Source organism: Pinus tabuliformis, chromosome 1_1 (assembly GCF_031772625.1).
Source record: "Pinus tabuliformis cultivar Carrire ecotype Pingquan chromosome 1_1, CPIR1, whole genome shotgun sequence".
Classification (NCBI taxonomy): domain Eukaryota; kingdom Viridiplantae; phylum Streptophyta; class Pinopsida; order Pinales; family Pinaceae; genus Pinus; species Pinus tabuliformis.
The window spans coordinates 392,293,987-392,314,756 of NC_142297.1; positions in this window are offsets into that span (position 1 = coordinate 392,293,987).

Consider the following 20,770-nt stretch of genomic DNA (forward strand, 5'->3'; position numbering starts at 1 on the left):
GCACCAGCTCTAATTTTTCGTTCTTATTTTCTTTCTCAACTCTGAGAAATCTGACTCTCTTCTGTTTTCCATAAATGCAGTTCTCACAGAAGTCCAAATCAACATTCTTCAAACCCGGCAACAAATTCCTTGAGTGAAGAATCTTCATCCCCTTTTCACTCATGTGTCCGAGCCTATGATGCCATAATGCTGCATTTTCTCCTTTGGAAGTTAAAGCATTAACAGAGTTAGAAATACCATTGCATAAATACAATGTACCAACCTTTTCGCCTTTTGCTATTACCAGGGCTCCTTTGGTGACCTTCCAAGCTTTATCTGTGAAAGTTGTCACACAACCTTCACCGCCTAACTGCCCTGTTTAAATCAGATTTTTCTTTAGATCTGGAACATGCCTTACCTCCTTTAATAGCCATTGGTTTCCATTCTGCTGTTTTACAAGAACCTTACCCATTCCAACGATTTTACGGGGTTTATCATCACCCAGACGAACTTGTCCAAAATCTCCTTGAACATAGTCATGAAAGTATTTCTTATCAGCTGTGGCATGGAATGAAGCCCCTGAATCTACCACCCAGGAATCAGTAATATTTTCGAAAGAAAGAATCAAAGCATCTTGTAACACCTCACCTGTCATATTTGCTTCATGATTGTTTTCTTGCTGTGCATCTCCTTCTTTTCCCTTCCGAGATCTACAGTCTTTCTTTAGGTGTCCTTTCTTTCCACATTTCCAGCACACTATCCCCGATCTGGACTTGGATCTGCCTTTCCTTGATTTACTGCGATATCCTGAGCTCTTTCCTCTTTCCATTTTTCTTCCTCTAGACTTTGCACTCAAAGCATTTCCCCATGTCTCACCGGAGCTTTTCCGTCGCATTTCCTCGCTAAGGATAGCACCGACAACATCATCAAACTTTAAAGTACTAGATCTAGAAACGGAGTTACTAATGGCCATTACCAAACCATTCCAACTTTCTAGTAACGAGCACAAGAATAACAAAGCTCTAACTTCATCATCAAAGTTTACCCCTACAGAACTTAACTGACTTGTAACTATATTAAAATCATTTAAATGGTTTGCAACAGATCCACCTTCTGACATATTCATATTAAATAACCCTTTCATAAGAAATACCTTGTTTGAGGCCGAGGGTTTTTCATATAGTTTCAACAACGTCTACATCAAACCCTCTGTCGTGGTTTCCTTCGAAATGTTGAAGGTGACTGACGCAGCAAGGCACAACCGTATTGTTCCGAGTGCCTTTCTATTGAGAAGGTTCCATTCTTCGTCTTTAATACTCGTCGGCATCTTTGTTTTTCCGCCCAATGGTAGGTATAGATATTTCTGATACAGATAATCTTCCATCTGCATCTTCCACAGCGAGAAGTTTTGGCCGTTAAATTTCTCGACCCTAAACTTACCATCTTCCGCCATTGCTCCCACTCGAACCAGGAACCCTTCTTTCCTGCGAGTTTATCAGCCAAATAGACCTTCGGCTCCGATACCAGTTGTTAGAAAATTATATATTACGGAGCAATGGAACACATAAAATATTGCAGAAATATAAACACAGAAAATGCACAAAACAAGAGAGACACAGATATACGTGGTTCACCCAGTTTGGGCTACGTCCACCCCGAACAGCTAGTCCTTCCTTTCTATTATCCAGCAAAATGAAGAGACACAACCTATAGCAAATCCGCTGTAATATCCTTTGTTTTCTCTCACAGTCTCACCTCTCTGTTTTTCGCTCACAGAATACACATCTATATCTCAGCCTCAAATACAATGCCCTCATACAAAGAGAGGGGGTTGCCTTCTAGAAAAAAAAACCCTAAACTAAACATAAGTTCTACCATCAAATCATCTGCCTAATGAACCGCCCAGATTGACTAGAAATTACTATACTTTTACAAGGCAATTTTACATTTGTTTTTAGCTTCAGGGGCGCTGCCCCCGAGCCCCCGCTGGGGGACCGCTGGCCCCTGGACCCCCCAGCTGGGGGGGATCGGCCCCCCCGGACCCCCGCGGGGGGGACAAGTCTCCCCCGCGTGGAGGGGTGTACAAACTTCCTAGGGTATACATCCAGCTGAAACAAAGACCTCTAAACAATCATGTTCCACACACAACAAGGTAATCGAGTCAGCCACCTTATACATTGTAATACACCGAACACAGCATTCGGGGAGATTGTCTGCCCGTACTTCTTGGTTCACCAGGAGGTATTCTGTAGTTCACAATTGCTTGGTAAACCTTTTTGCCTAGATTATCCCTCTTTTGTTTTGTTATGTTACTTTGATTAAATTATAATTAATTGACCATGAATAACATCCTCCTCGCTCACTCCGTAGTTGATCTTAGGTTGAAACATATGGCGACAAATCCAGAGTCCATCGATCAAAGGAATTCCTTTTGATGGGAATCCTAGTCCTTTTCCTCCTTTCGGAAATATTGGTGCTCCTTATATGGCTACATTTTCCCTTCCAGGATTTACCATTGGCTTGCCAGTATGGTTGTTTTCAACCTCCTTGGTTCAAAATGTCATGATTTCTCCGCAATCGAGTATACCTCCAACTGGAAAAAATCAACCTCCAATTGATCCTAAAGTTGACCCTTTGCGTTCTTCCTCATTTGTTTCTTCCTCCCCTTCTTTCTCTTCGCCTAATGAAAGTATTAGTACAATTAACCGGGTGACTAAGAAGAAGAAGAAAGGGAAGAATAAAAAGAAGAAGCAAATTCAGCAAAGGGGAAACCAAGCAACCATTACTTTGAATGCAACATTTGATGAGAAATCATCCATCAAGCCTCACAAAGTTCGATATCCATGCAAACTTTGTGCAGGAGACCATCGTCTTCGAAATTGTCTTGATATTCCTCAAACCTTAAAAGAATGGTCTTCCCATTCACATCATGTTGTGTCATCAACTTCTGGAGATCATGCTGGTGACACAGCATCAACTAGTGCTATTAAAGTTCATGGAAACAAGGGTAAAGTTAAGTTTCCCTGTAGGTTATGTGAAGGGAATCACCCAATTCACCTTTGTCCCTATCTGGATGAAGCCAAAAAGTGTTGGATAACTGTCCTGCTTCACCGCAGCGACTTCCATTTGGTTACAGGAAGCTCTCCCTAAATCCTTCACTAGTTGATGAATTCACTGACCAAAATCAACCATCGGTCAAAACCACTCTCTCTGAAAGTGAATCCTATGAGTCTATACCCGATCCAAATCAACAAGTCAAGGTAAAAATTGACTCAATTTCACCTTCAGCTAATCGTACCTTTCCCGAAGAGAGGGAACATGATACCACTCAAGTTCTTTTTGTTTCTTCAAATTCTAATGAGCTTGGGGGCAATCCTCCTATTCCATCAAGACAGGAGGAAAATCCTCCCACTTTCGTAACTCCATGGGTTAATTCTCCCATTTCTATGGTACCCCCTCCAAGTAGTCTAGTCACTTCCTTTGATTGGAATCGACTGGTTGGATTTTGTCTTCCCTCTTATGTGACTTTTCAAACCATAGTACAGGTTTGTAATATGATTGTATCTAGCACTATTATAGATGAAGTTGCATCAGTGAGCATCCTTTCCTCAACTTCTTGGTAAGCACTCGGTTCGCCACTACTTGTGCCTATTACCCAGAATCTGTTGGCTTTTAACAGAGGAACCAGTCGACCATTAGGGATCCTCCCTCAGTTACCTATTACTTTGGGAGGAAAAATCATTTATCTGAACATGATGGCAGTCCCAGGCCCTTTAGATTATAACTTACTACTTGGGCATGACTATGTTTACGACATGGGAGCTATTGTTTCAACACTCTTTTGAGTGATTTGTTTCCCGCATGAAGGCAAAATTGTCACCGTTGACCAACTTTCATTTCCCGATCCAATTATGGCTCCTAGTCAACCATCTTCCCTAAATGGTCCTTTTGTACCAATGGTATCATCCCCGCCATGGGTTAATTATGTGGCAACCTGTTCCATAGCTAAATCAACTGAAGATCAATTCAGTGATGTATATCATGTACTGGGGGCATTGGAACCAGATCTCTCCTTCATGACCTCATATGGGTCGCGAAAAAAGGAGTTAGAATAGTGTTCCTTGTCTTGTGTCAACCTCATTATAAAATGAAACAAGGGATATGAGGATAGTTATTTTACTGTGTCAACCTCGTTAAAAAATGAAACCAAGGAATATGAGGATAGTCCCTGGTCTTGTGTTAACCTTGTTAAAAAATGAAACAAGGAATATGAGCATAGTTCCTTGTCTTGTGTCAAGCTCATTAAAAAATGAAACAAGGTCCTCTGGAGAAAAGTTCCAAGTCGAGTCTTTAATTAGATCTTGTAAAATCCCAATTGAGTCTTTCACTCGATCTCATATATGAACCTTCATTCCTTCCACTTGATAGCCACGAGTAGTCTACTTAGGTGAATGTAATGAAGCTTGGGGGGCATGCACCTAGTGGTAAAGTTAAGTTTCCTTGTAGGTTATGTGAAGGGAATCACCCCATTCACCTTTGTCCCTATCTGATGAAGTGAAAAGAGTGTTGGATAACCGTCCTGCTTCACCACAATGACTTCCATCTGGTTACAGGAGACTCTCCCTTTCATCATGATGGGGGCATGTAAACCAATCTCAAGCATAGTTTTTTGTTTTAAGCTTGTGTAAAAATGAAACTGAATCCAAGCATAGTTTTTCGTTTCAAGCTTGTGTAAACATGAAACTGAACCCAAGCATAGTTCCCTATGGTTCAAGCTTGTGTAAAAATGAACCCATTTCCATTTTTAACCCTCATGATTCCATTTTATTAGCCTCTTTCATCAGATGAGCCTTGGTTGTTTTCATACCATCGCCGCCATCCCTTTGGCCGATCATACGCTTTCGCTTGGTTTTTACCCTTTCTGAGGAACAGTTGCAATGAGTTGTCTTATTAGCCAACCTCTTCACATAAATCAACATGTTTTGAGAAGTTCCAACATCACCGGAACTATTTGCTATCTTAGACACCACTCGTTCCTCAAAATAGAGTCCTCTTTAAGCACTTTTCAGACTCTCTAAACATGAAAAGGTTGTCAAGTGCTATCATTTCCAGCTCGTTAACGGATTGGAATTGCTATCTACTCAGTATAAGTTTACCCCTTTTTCGGGCTGAGATAGATTAACTATCAAAAAGGAATACGTTGATTGAACATGGTTAATAGGTTCTCTCTCATATTGTTTTATGCTTTTTCAGACTTGAGAGACAAATCTACGAAAAAGAACTTTTGGAGTTTCATTTTCGTCCCTTTTCAAACTCTCTAAACATGAAAAGGACCAAGTTATCTTTGTCGTTAAACTCGTTAAAAACATAAAATAGCGACAAACTTGTCCATCTAAACAAGACCGAGTTTCACCTTCACTAGACTCGTTAAAGAATCCAATAGCGATGGATTCACCCGAAGGGTCGAATTATACAACAAGAATATGTTATCCTCCTCAAGCTTGATTAAAAATAAAGAGGTACTGGTCAGCAATGACTGGGGAAAATTGGAAAAGGGGGAAAACAATTTATGGTAGCAAGTCGCTCTTGAACATGACACTTTCACCTCATCATTGTGACTATTTGGGCTGGGTCATTCAACTTGATGGTTATCACACCGTTGGTCTATCATACCATCCATTACTTTGTTTTGGGTCAATGCTACCAATTCATCTTATTGTCGCCGACATGTTCAAGAGAAGTCATTCAGTTCAAACTTCATCCTTTGCAATACCGTAAACCTTCATTTTCATGACCACCATTCCTGAACCTTCTATCGTCAGTCGATTTTTCATCTCCAAAATCATTTACCTTGTTTCATGTCGTTGATGTGGGATACATCAAGGCCCTCCTACGAAAAGTTGCTTCTTGTCGACATCAGCACATCATCCAAGAAGTTGACTTAGAAAAACCCCTTCAGTACCTTGAGGCTTGCATACATCAATGGCAAGTTTCTCGCTTCCAGCGATAGGTTGACATCACTGGCCTTCGACCGAAAGACTTTATATGGTATTCGACATCAAATCATTAATTCACATCATGTGAAATGTATTGTAGTACCTTGAGGGTCATTATCATTATCAGTGATTCCTCTCGCGTTTGTTAACAGCTTACATCATTGGCTGGTAATCAGACGATGTATTTCCATGTTTGACTTCAGAACATCTATTCACATGGTTAGACTTGTATTTGAGCAAAAGATTGAACGGGATTGAAGACCCCGGATCTAGTTTCATCCATCCGGGCATTTTTAGGAGTACTAAATCAAATGTACAATGGCCTTACATTCATGGCCATCCACTCATGGGTCTATATCTATAGACGACTATATTTGTACATGTAATGAAAGTTTATAAGATGAGCATGGGTATGCCTTCCCTCAGCAAGTTCATGAGGAAAAATCAAATTATCATGATATATGTATTGTAATTGATGCAGGTCACCTTCCGCTTTGAAACCTCCTCTCCACATGATAAAGCATTTCACTCGACATACATCTTTACGACTTCATGCTTTAGGGGGCAACTGTTACAGATCCGTTTGGGCACATCAACCCCAACTTATAGATCAGTACTATTAGGACCCATCAAACCCTAATCCAATTGTTACATGCCCTAAATAAGTCAACCATTAGAATGACTAGCTTCCCAAGAAGTTTCATGACTAAAATCGTCCAGAAACTGCCTCTAAGAAGATCAGCGCAAGTAGGCCTTCATTAGGGTGCATTGCAATGCAAACCATACACTAATAGGGTGCTATGCAGTGCACTTGGTCCCTCTTTGGCCTGTGCTGAGCGAATGTGAGCGAATTTCCATGAGGGTTTGAAAGATTCCTTATCCATTGGATGCCTCTAGAAGTTTCTCAAGGCTATCTACTCCTTTGATCTCGTATTTGGATGAGGAAGGGAGTTAAGGAACATCAATCCCTTATCCTTCCTCCATGGAACTAAATTCTAAGTTTGGGAGGGCATTCATTATCACCATTTATGACATAACCTCCTTTATTCACCTATAAAAAGACCACTCATCTAAGTGATCAGGGCCTAGAAATTATTGAATTATAGGGAGATGCTATTAGTATGAGACTTGAGTTGATTTCAAGTATTGTAATGATGTCAAAATGTCTTGCTTGTTATGAGGAGAGGATGGGATTGAACTGGAGGAGTGATGTTGAATCGAGCAATGGGTTGTAACTCTTCCTTTTACTAGTAAAGTGTTCAAAGCTTTTTCCATATGCTTGTGTTATTCATGTATGCTTTCATATGTGTATCATGTGCTTGATTCCATGCTATGTTTAATCAATAGATCATTATCATATACTTTGATTGGTTGTTGTCTTCTGCCTGTGTGTAGGTACTCTTCAAGCGGATTAAGTACTGGGAGGAGTGACAGAATTGGTCAAGGGAGATAAGGAGTAAGTGAAAGCTACAGGTAGGCTTCTTTTCCTCTTATTTAATCTATTAGTCATAGGAAAAGTAGAGAATGCTTTGCACTGTTGTTCTAGACTTGGCTACTAGTCTAGGGGTTTAAGCGTTTATCCATAGACACTAAAACTTCCCAAAACAACAGTGGAGGATTATCTGGGCATTTTGGACAAGACAAAACCTTTGCTCAAGTAAATGCTTTTTATTACTGGCCAAAGATGCAAACTGATGTAAAGAGATTTGTTGAGAAGTGTAGGATATGTCAGCGTGCTAAGGGGAGAAGCCAAAACACAGGATTATACCAGCCATTTCCAATACCAGACCGACCATGGGATACAGTTAGTATGGATTTTGTTTTGGGTTTACCTAGCGTTGGGTTGTGTTATATTCTTTCCACGACTAGCCCACCTAGTTAACCGGGGGGTTAGAAGGGGGGCGGAGCCCCCCTTAGTTGCGTCGATTGTGTAACGAGGGGGATCATAAGGTGTTTGAGATGTACCCGTAACCCCACTTTATGGGGTCTGAGGCAGCACCCCGGAAAATTTTGGTTCTGGACCCTATGTTAGGATGGGCGGACCCACCTATGGTTTTATGCATGATTTTTGTACATGTTTTTTGGACGCGATGGTTTTCAGTCCATGGTATTGGATGCTTCGGCATGTATAAATATTTATTATAACATTGAAAGTAACATAATGAAAAATCACGCTGCTAGTCCTAGTTTTGGGATCTAGGGGAAAATCTCTGTGTATATGTGTTTTATGTGTTATGCTTTCGCATTGTTTATTTTCTGTGTTTTATAATTTGTATGCAGGTAATTTCTGTATGGGGTTAAAACCTACATTTGGTATCAAAGTTGTTTTGGCTTCAAGGGGACGCTTTTGTTGCTGAGGGGTTTTGTTCGGGCCTGTGGTAGACCTTATTCAGTGGGAGATCTACGAGATCGATTCTGGTGGTGAAAGAAGATGGCAAGCAGTGGAAAGATAGAGATCAAGAAACTTAATGGTCAAAATTTTGAGTTGTGGAAACTCAAGATGGAGGATCTGTTGGTGGATAAAGATCAGTAGTTCGTGGTAGATCTGGGTACTAAACCAACAGGAGTGTCCGAGGAAGATTGGAAGAAGTTGGATCGGAAGGCAAAGAGCACAATACGATTGTGTGTCTCAGATTCAGTATTGTTGAATGTATCAGGGGAAGCTACGGCGAAGGCTTTATGGGACAAGTTAGGGACTTTGTACCAATCTAAGTCTCTGGTGAATAAACTATTCCTACGGAAAAAGCTATATAACCTGAGGATGAAAGATGGAGACTCGGTGACAAAGCATCTGAATGCATTTAATACTATGGTAAGTCAGTTAGCAGCTGCTGATATTAAAATTTCAGATGAAGATAAGTGCATCAGTTTTTTGTGTTCTCTACCAGATTTGTGGGATATTCTAGTTATTGCAATAGGTATCAATGCAACTACCTTGCAGATTGATGAAATAGTCTCATCCTTGCTAACGGAGGAGATGAGACGGAAAAACATGGAGAGCCAGAATGGTGATTCCTTTTCTGTAGGAAGACGGTCCTAGAACAGAAACAAAAATAAGTCATCGAGTGGGAGATCTAAATCTAGAGGGAGATCTAAATCTCTCGAAAAACCTATAAAGGTAGTGTGCTGGAAATGCGGAAAGAAAGTGCACTACAAAAGGGACTGTAAATCTAAAGCTCCTAATAAAGGAAAGGGATCTAATGATACTCCTTCTGCAGAGGCAAAAACCACCTCAGATGAAGGTGGGAATGTGTATTTGGCTTCTTCAAGTACACATGTAGATCATGAGGCATGGTTGATTGACTCAGGTGCATCCTTTCACTTCACTCCCCATAGAGAGTGGTTTTGCAAGTATGAGAAATACGATGGCGATGATGTCTTCTTAGGGGATGATAGGAAGGTTAGAATCATTGGTCGTAGAAAAGTAAAGTTGAAGTTGCAAGGTGGAAGGGTTAGAACACTTCCTGGTGTTCTGCATATTCCTACATTGGCCAGAAATCTGATTTTCCTAGGTGTAAAAACAGTGTTCGAGAAGGATACTTGCAAGATGGTTTGAGGAGCACTAGTATTGATGCAAGGAGTTCGGGTTGGAACTCTGTACAAGTTGCAAGGTAGCACTATTGTTGATGGGTGCAACAGTTCTATGGTTCCTGAAAGAGGAGCAGAAAATCTAGTGGTCTCTAGAGAGAAGACCATGATGTGGCATCAAAGGCTTGGACATATTGGAGAAAAGGGCCTTTGAATACTTCATGTTAAAGGCATGGTAGAAGGTATGAGTAATATCTCTCTGGATTTTGATTTCTGTGAAAATTGTGTATACGGGAAGCAGAATTGGGTGAGTTTCCCGTCTAGTGGTAAGAGGGCGAAATAGATATTAGAGCTTGTGCACAGTGATGTGTTTGGACCTTTGAAGGTTCCATCACTGGGTAAGTCTATGTACTATGTATCATCTATAGATGACTACTCAAGAAATACATGGATATATTTCCTTAAGAAGAAATCTGAAGTCTTTGACAGGTTTAAATAATTCAAGGCTCTGGTGGAAAACCAAACAGAGAAGAAGATAAAGGTTCTGAGGACTGAACAGTGGAGAGTTTTGCAGTAAGGAATTTGAAGAATTCTGTAAGAAGTGTGGTATAGCACAACAGAAGACTACTCCATATACAGCTCATCAAAATGGAGTTGTAGAAAGAATGAACAAGACGTTGATGGAAAGGGCAAGAAGCATGCTCAGTGGTGCCGAGTTAGGACAGGAATTCTGGGCAGAGGCGATGGAAATAGCATGTTACCTGTTCAATAGATCACCTTCATCAGCGTTGGAGGATAAGACTCCACAAGAGGTATGGATTGGTAAGAAACCCTCTCTTTCACATCCGAGGGTATTTGGATGTGATGCATATGTACATGTTCCAAAGGAGAAAAGAACCAAGTTGGATAGTAAATCTAAAAAGTGCATCTTTATTGGGTATAAGGATGGTTTAAAGGGTTATAAGCTTCGGAACCCAGTAACAAGGAAGGTTGTGTACAGCCGAGATGTGGTGTTCAGAGAGGTGAAAGATATTATTAAACATTAATTCCAACCAAAAGAACCTAAGAAGATAGAGTTTGAGCTAAAGGAGGAAGAATCAGACTCTACAGTAGAGGAGGAATCAGAAGATGAAGAGCCACAAACTTCGGGTTTGAGAAGATTAGTTCGAGAAAGAAGGTAGCCAGAAAGTTATAGTCCATCTGCTTTCTGTTCAAATTTTTCTTTGTCTGTTACTGATGATGATCCCAGAACTGTAAAGGAGGCAGTAGATTCAGAGGATGGAAAACTCTGAAAAGAGGCCATGATTGATGAAATGGAATCTTTGCACAAAAATGAGGCTTGGGATCTAGTGGAGTTGCTGGCTGGAAGGAAAACCATTGGTAGTAAATGGGTGTTCAAGAAGAAGACAAATGCAGAAGGAAAAGTGGAGAAATACAAAGCACGGTTGGTAGCAAAAGGTTATTCCCAGGTGTCGGGAATTGATTTTGGTGATATTTTTTCTCCTGTTGCCAAAGTAACTTCTATTAGATTACTTTTATTTGTTGTTGTTGCTTTTGATTTTGAGGTAGAACAAATGGATGTGAAGACAGCATTTCTTCATGGGGATCTAGAAGAGGAGATCTACATGAAGCAACTTGTAGGCTTTGTGGTGAAGGGTAAGAAAGAACTGGTATGTAAGTTAAAGAAGTCTTTGTATGGGTTTAAAAAGTCACCAAGGATGTGGTATCAAAAATTTTATACATTTATACAGGGACTTGGCTTCACCAGAAGAAAAGCAGATCACTGTGTGTATTTTAAATTAATTGGTGACTGTGTTATTTATCTGGTCTTGTATGTGGATGATATGTTGCTGGTTGGAAATGACAAAGAAATTATCCAGGATTTGAAGACCCATTTGTCCTCCAAATTCGACATGAAAGATCTTGGTGCTGCAAACTATATTTTGGGCATGGAAATTAAAAGAGATCGGACAAAGAGGAAGCTCTGGTTAATCCAGAGGAAGTATGTCAAGACAATATTGAAAAGGTTTAATATGCAGGATAGTAAATCGGTGAAGGTTCCTATTCCGATAGGTGTGAGGTTATCTGTTGAATAGTGTCCCAAGACACAAGAAGAAGAAGAGGACATGTCTCGTGTTCCATATGCAAGTGCAGTCGGTAGCTTGATGTATGCAATGGTCTGTACTAGACCAGACATTGCACATGCAGTGGGAGTATTGAGCAGGTTTATGTCAAAACTAGGGAAGGAGCATTGGACAGTAGTGAAGTGGGTTTTCAGGTATTTGCGTGGCACTAGTGGTTATGGTTTGTGCTACCAAGGAAGACTAGGATTGAACAGAGTGTTGGATATTCATGGCTTTGTTGATGCACACTGGGCTAGAGATCTGGATTAGAGAAGATCTACAAGTGGGTATGTGTTTAACCTATTTGGAGGTGCAGTCAGTTGGATGAGTGAGAAACAATATGTAGTGGAACTATCAACTACAGAGGCAGAATACATGGCAGCCACTCATGCAAGCAAGGAAGCAATTTGGTTGCAGAGATTGTGTTCAAGTATGGGGTTAGTACAAGAAGGTATAAGGATAGACTGTGATAGCCAAAGTGAAATTTTCTTGGCAAAGAACCCTGCATATCATTCAAAGACAAAGCACATTGATGTTCAATATCACTTTGTGAGGGATATGATAGAAGACAAAAAGGTGTTGCTGGTAAAGGTGGACACTTTGAAGAATACTGCAGATGTATTGACAAAATCTGTGAGATTTGAGAAGTTCTCTTGGTGTAGAGAAACAATGGGCATTGCAGGGCTAGAAAAATGACTAAGCTATCTTGTGGCCCCTTGTGGAAAGAAAACAAAAAGTGGGAGAATGTTGGGTTGTGTTATATTCTTTCCATGACTAGCCCAGGTAGTTAAGGGGGGTTAGAGGGGGGTGGAGCCCCCATTTGTTGCACCAATTGTGTAGTGGGGGGGGAGGGGTCATAGGGGGTTTGAGGCATACCCGTAACCCCACTTTATGGGGTCCGAGGCAGTGCCCCAGAAAATTTTCATTTTGGACCCTATGTTAGGATGGGCGGACCCACCTATGGGTTCATGCATGATTTTCGCACATGTTTTTTGGATGCAATGGTTTTCGATCCATGGTATTGGATGCTTCAGCATGTATAAATATGTATTATCACATTGAAATGAACATAATGAAAAATCAATCTGGTAGTCTCGGTTTTGGGATCCAGGGGAAAATCTCTGTGTATATGTGTTTTATGTGTTATGCTTTCACATTGTTTATTTTCTATGTTTTAGAATTCGTATGTAGGTAATTTCTGTATGGGGTTAAAACCTACACCTAGAACTCAAAGAGGGAATGATTCCATTTATGTTGTGGTAGATAGATTTTCTAAAATGGCACATTTCATTGCATGTAAAAAGACTAGCGATGCAACCCATATTGCTAATCTGTTTTTTTAAGAAGTTGTAAGGTTACATGTATTGCCTATAAGTATTGTGTCTAATAGGGATACAAAGTTTGTTGGGCATTTCTGGAGAACTCTTTGGAAGAAACTAGGTGCTAACCTTAGTTTTAGTTCAACATACCATCCTCAAACAAATGGACAGATCGAAGTGGTAAACAAAAGCTTGGGAAACATATTGAGAAGTTTAGTGTATCAAAATCCTAAGCAGAAGGATTTAGCACTTGCTCAAGCTAAGCTTGCTTATAATGACACTCCAAACCGAAGTACTGGGATGAGTCCATTTCAGATTGTTTTTGGGATGAATCCAAGAGGTGTGTATGAGCTTAGAAATTTTGGCAAACAGGAGACAAGAAATGCAAGAGTTGAAGAGTTTGCAGAGCAGATGCAGAGACTAAATGAAGATGTCAAAGACATATTGCAGGAAAGCAGTGGCAAATACAAATAGAGAGCTGATATGAAGCGAAGAGAAAAAGAATTCCAAGTGGGAGATCTAGTGATGGTATACTTGAGAAAAGAAATATTTCCTATTGGGAATTATAATAAACTAAAGATGAAAAAGATAGGGCCATGCAGAATTGTGAGGAAGTTTTCAACTAATGCTTATGAAATTGAATTGCCAGAAGGAATTGGAATATCACCTATCTTCAATGTTGCAGATTTGTATCCATACAAAGAGACAGATATAGAGCTACAGAAGGAACCTACAGAAGATGAAGTTCAAATTTTAAACTGGGAGGAACAAATGCCAAAGACAGTCAAGAAAGAGGTGGAAGCTGTTCTGGAGAAAAGAGTATCCAAAAGAACCAGAGGACAGGTTTATTTTTAGTATCTATTCAAATGGAAGGGACAACCAGTGGAGGATGCTAGTTGGATAACAACAGCAGAATTACAGAAGTATGGAGTAAATCCTGAAAGTTTGATGAAGAATTATTTTCTTCCCCGAGAGTCTAATGCAGGAGCATCTGGACTTAGCCAACAATGTGATTGTATGTTCAAATGTTGTGGCTAACATGAGATTAATTTCATTGACCTGAGTGGTCAAAAGTCAATTTTAGTAGAGAGGGTTGGATCTCTCAAATTTATCTTTTCTTTAATTATTGTAATAATTAGATCACTATATTATTTTTAGACTAAGAGATAAGTTGTTAGTATAGGTGTGTATCAAAGATTGAGAATAGAGATTTAATTGTTAGATTGATAAAAATAGTGATCGAGTTGTCAATGCAGTTAGGATAGGATTTGATTCATAAAAGAGGAAAGAATGTAATGACAAAGGGATTAGATTAGATGATCAAGAATAAAGTGAGTAAGCAAGAGGTTTGATAGAGATAGGGTTTGAGATTGAAACAGAGGTTAGAAAAACTGTTGTAATCGAGTCGAGAGGGCCAAGACTCTGTCATTTCGATTTTATTGAATAATTGATTGAAGTGTGGCGTGGACACATTATTCTGGTGCAGAAATTCATTTGTATCTGTGTATCGACATTTTGGACTCTAATCAGATATTTTCTCTATTTAAACACTTTATTTATAAATCACAGTCGATTAAGTGTCAATGATTAATATTGATATTAAGCATTAAACTTTCCTTGAGTGCCTTTATTAAGAGTTATGTATTAAGCACGTGGGTAGTATTCCCAAGTGGTAAGCGGTATCTTGTGCGCCCGAAAGGCTGGAAATGGTATTTCTAAATTTCATATGATTAGCCTAAGTGAGACATGCAGCGCGAGAAAACCATTTTTCTTGCGTGCTCTCGACTTGATATCAGTCATGCAATAATCTACGTGAGATTTCACAACATCCATTCGATTGGACGAGTCACATCGACGGTTAAGATTGTCCAGATTAGTTGGTTAGCAGACAATGTGATATCCGTTGGATCCGGAGAAGTGAGATCAACGGTACAGATTGAAGCACTCAGTCTGAGGAAAAGTTAAAGTGGGACTAGCAGTGATTAGTCAGATAAGTGAGACCCTCAAGGGGAATATCCACATACCAAACCGGGTTTAAGCGCAACTGATTGGTTACAAAGTTAACCAATAGTCGAATAACAGACTACCACCTCATTTTCGTCAACCTCCTATGTCACATTATATACTAGATGTGAGAAACCTAATCCAAAATATTTTAATCTAGACTTCATCCTTTCTTTCAATACCTAATAATTTGCATGATTAAGGATAAGCATACCTTGATTATCCATAGTTTCTAACATGACTTGTTCCGCTACTTGTTGTCCTTGATCGATAATTATTAATACCACCACTACATTTGATACATCACATGCACAGTCATAGTTATCCTAAATTGGATTCTTCTTCTAAGTTATTTTCTTCTTGTGCTCCCTTTCCATAATCCCTCGGGTCTCCTTATAATTGTTAAATTGATTCCTAAAGAACTTGGATCTAATACTAATTGCTAGAAATACTAAGAGGGGGGTGAATCAAGATTTTAAAATGAATTAACATTTACCCGAGCTTTACTATTGTTTACAAACCATTAACAATACTAGTAATTAATGAAAATAATACATAAATCATGAGCATCTATATAAGAGTGACCATCAACACATGATCACTAATAATCATGAGTCATGAGAAACAACACAACAAGTGAACATCAACAAACGCATGAGAATATCATCAAGCACACATAGACGTAGGGTATTAGGTGGAAAACTCAACTGGGAAAAACCACCACTATTGTTGTCTTTGTCTTATTCTTATTCATATTAAAATTCTTCTTTTACATCCTACATTGGCCCACCACCAATGTGCAGGTCCTACTTGTTGGAAGCCACTACCTCCAATAGTTTCTCTAGCTACTATCAGAGGGAAGCTACTACTTCCTCGTCAAGTTATGAAGCCACCAATGGAAGGAAGATATCACTGCCTTAGAAAGTTCTTCAGCTACCACCAGAAGGAAGCCACTACCCCCTTAGCAAGTTTTTTGGATACCACCAAAAGGAAGCGACCACTCCCTTACTGGACACTCCAACCCTCAAGCTCTTATGGACCTCCTTTAAGAAAATTTCACACTAGATCCATCTACAACAAAATCAAACACCATAGGCCACGTTTCATAATTTTCAAACTAGCCCACTTGATACATTTATGCCCAATACATAAACTGAATAGCAGCATATATCTATCACTCATATATCAATCTCCACTCAACATATTGTAGAAACATATAAATTTCTTTGCATGCATCCAGTCACTCACAATTTTCTCATACAATGAATTCTCTTCACATTCATCAAATCAAACTCACTGCAATATAAATGCCAATAAACAATCAATCTCACATCATCTGCATATAATCATGCTATAAATCTTAACAGTACAATGCCCAGTCACTCAGCCAAAACATCAAGATACAATTAAGACCATGTATATCCAACAAATATGTCAATATGCAAATCACCAACACATAACCCCTGCAACATTGTTGTAAGCAATATATAATCAAGAATTGGACCAGCAAAAGTCTATCAATACCCTACTATCAATATCTATAATACATACTTTGCCATAAACCATAGTATCATCAAACTCTTTGCCCAAATATTATCAATACTTTCTTATTCAACAAATCTCATATTTGCAGTATCTCCAATGACAAACTATAGCAGCATATTCTGACTCCAACCCTCGTAGCAGCACTAAATATTTCTTTCATTGATCAACTCACTCAATTGTACATCACAAAATTAAACCCTAATATGTAATGTTAGCCATTCAAAACATCATAGCATCATATTCTCAAGACAACATGCATACATCATGATATATCAGTTACATACACACATCTCTCACAATATAACTTTGTTCCAAACACTTAGATGCATACAACATATATAATTCTTACTCATACACAAGCTCATCAAATTTCCATATAGGGCTTTGCTTTTGTTGTATAAATATATCATCCCCTACTCAATACAACACATCATCGAACTCTGTCAGCACTCTACCAGCATCATACTAATTATAGACCATGTTCATCACAACCCCAACATATACTATGTGATTCAGTCATCCATTCATAGTAGTACATGAAAATATATGGAAATTTGCATTAGTATAACATTCAATGCCCATGGAAACACAATTTTATCTCCAACATATGTATGGATCAAGAAGATACTGCCAATCCCAAGACCTCACAGCTTTAACTCAACCATGTTAGCACTATAATACACTTTGAATATACTACATTTGATCTCTATAAACACTGCATCAACATTTTTAACATAATAAGTATAAATATCAATATATAAAACTCAACCCCTAACAATATACATAATTGTTATCAACATGTATAAACACCATACTTAGATCAAAAATCCATTGGTCAAAACGCACCCACAAAACAACCTTTAAACACACTCCATCGCACACAACCATTTCATACACATTTTGCATGCATGAAAACTCAACATCTCATCATCTCACCATCGCAGACACTAAGTCACACACTCCAGGCTCATCTAGTCACCCACCCATGATCTCTTTGCATTCGAATCTCTACAAAACTTAAATGCTCTTCATGTCTGGAAGTCATAATTTTCATATCTGATCAACAACCATACAATGAACCTCAATCTCCAACTCATACACACAGGTCTCTTTACTACTATATGTCATGTCCATACGCTCTCTACCTCTAAGCTCAAATCACCTGCATTTTTTCATTAGATTACACTTTGTCTCTACGCTTAATCAGAACTCAACCTCCCCTTTGTTACAAGTGTGTATAGTCTCTTTTTCACTCTATAGATCATTCCTCCATATCCCATCTTACATTAGAAAAAGATTTGCAAACACATCTAATGCATTGGCTTTTTCCCATCACATCAGATCTCCAACTATACACACTTGATCAACACGCACTTGATTTATGCCATCATACTTACAACTAATTATTCTCACACACGCAACTTTAAGCACATCACTCCTCTTTTGTGTGCATTGGTCTCACTATAAAACCATACACATCCACTCTTGTGCACTATAAATTAACATGCATGCTAACCTTTCGCCTAAAAAATGCACAACGATTTAACTTACGAACCAAATCCACTAACTCTGGAGCCAAATTGAACCAATCTTAACGCAATGGAGCAAATCAATGAAGGTAAGTTAATATACTAAATCATTCACACCTTTTTCATTCAACTTGATCTCCACCGCATTGGATCCGCACCTGTTCTAGAACAACATATGCAAAAATTTAGATTTGTGTCAGTGCCAGAACAAAAAAAATCATTCGCTTCTAAGAAATGCATGCCTCAAATGTTTGATGCTCTGTGTATTTATAGCCTTGGATGGATGACAAAGTCACATCCATCCAATTGTCACTATGGACACAAACCAATTGTATTATTTGACGTTTTTCCAAGCTAACCTTGGAATGCATTCAAAACATTCTTCATGGACTGAATTAATCAATGTGTCAATTGACCATGGAAGCCCATGCCTTAATCAATGGACCAAAGGACTATATATTTTCATAAAAGAAAGTGTTTAATCATGGTGTATCGCAAATTAATGGACCAAAGCAATCTGAAACCCTTGGACCATTTCCATGAACTGAATCAACCACTTAACGATGATTAATGCATTCAAAATTACATGGAGGATCTCAAGGCAAAATCAATGAACCAACACTTAATCAAAAGTGAGCATTAAGGAAAATCCCAAACACCCCATTTGCTTCTAAAACCCTGTGCATTAAATTCACTCCATATGCTCAGATGACCAAATCAAAGAACATTAAAGTGTTCCATTTTTGGGAGGATAAAATCAATGCATTCACATTTTATCTTTGAAGACCAAATCAAAATGCATGTGTATGACCAAATCAAACTAAATAGATTATGGTTGCACAATCCTATAGATCACTAAGTCTTGTAGCTCATTGAAGTCCTGTAACATGCCATCACCTAAGATAATCAACATACCACTTGCAACCCTACCGAAATAAGAATGCACCCTTAGACACAGACAACACTAAATAACAATCTCATCATCACAACCTCTAGAATCCCATTGACAACAATGCCAACACAACTGGATCACTGCCAAAAAAAAGTAATTTGTAAGGGCTCTCAAACAATTGACACAATAATATATAATGTTGGAAGAGAAAGGAGGAGGGAGATTACCCTCACAACCTCTAAGTTTTGCACATGCTTTTAACTTGAATCGAAAGAGTCCCTTCATGGATCGTTGGTTGGTGTTGAGATTTGAAGCACCATGAAAACTGGTGGAAAGTGTTGGAATTAAAATTGAGCCCATATATGTATTCCATGTGGTAAAGGAAGCATAGGGCACTAGAACTCATGGGGATTGAGTTGTTTAGATCATTGAATATTCTATGTTTTGTGTTTCTTGATTGATTTTATATTTGATCTACCATTCTGATTGTTGACTTTGTGAATGGCCATGGTATTTGTTTTGCAATTTTATGATTATTTCCATGAATTTCTTTCTTTTTGTTGTTTTCCTCTTTTCCTTTGGATTTTTCCTTTTGTTTTTCATGCTTTGGGGGCCTTGGGAACATTGGTTGGGTGTGGAAGGAAATCCACAAAACTTTCGTAAGAGGATTGAGGGAACCTAGCAGAATTGCAACCAAAGTGAGGCCCTATGCATAAATAAAGAGCATGAGTGCTGGCTTGAAGGGTCCTAACCCAAGTTCAGGGTTAGTTGTGCCAACCAACAAAGCCCTACACTGCTGGCCCTTTCGGTAGTAACTTGCATAGCACAGGCCGCAGTCTCACCCAAAGCAGTATTGGGGGATGCAAGAACAAATTTCTGCATCCAGAGACTAGTGTGATGTTTTTCAGTGCCTTATATTTGCTTTCGTGTAGATCTAACCTTCCGATAGAGTTAAGACTGCTAATTTGGCCCTAACTACCTTCAATTCTTTGCAAGACCCACCAATGGTGTTAATCAGGCCCTAACAGGATATATATGCTACTTTCATGCAACTGAATAGGTCTTCTAGGGCTTCTGAGATCTAGATTCATTGCCATACATACCTATCTTCCTTATCTAAAACTAACCTAAAATAGATGTAGATCTTTGCAAATATCATTAAATCATCTTGTTAAGCATAAACATGTTCAATTAACCTAATTCACACGGAGAAAACACATTGAATTACAAAAACAGTAGTGAAAGTGACATAACAATTAAACAAATAGATGCAAGTATTTATAACCCAAAATCAGTCTTTTTTAATCAGATTCTTTCTAGTACAGACTTCAACTACCCTGCGCACTCAGCTGTAGGGGTCCATGCACTCAGTTTTGGACTCTTCCAGGCCTTCGCACACTCAACTGTGGAGCCTTTCCTTTGCTACTGACAGGAACATACCTTCTTATCTATCAAACCCTTACAATATCATTCATTCCTTCATACTACTCATTATCAGTTATCAGTTATATCTAAGACTCACTATGACTCAACTATTTATAGCCTTTCTAATACAATATCATGGACCCTTGCTCATGGTTGAGTCTTTAAAATAGTCTATCACTTACCCAAAAAAGGGGATAAGGCCCCTGTGACTCTTGACTAGCTACACACTCTACATCCATATTTTGCGGATACTTTACATTCTTTACAAAATTCTTTACAAAAAATGACTAAATTAATTCAATTCTACCCTTGGGGACCCCATCCCAACAAACCCCCAACACAAAGATCATGACTCTCCCTCGAGTCACTTAGCTGGTTGTTACACTTTCTGGCGTAGTTCGCTTAATGCCTTGGTCAATGCTTGAAGCTC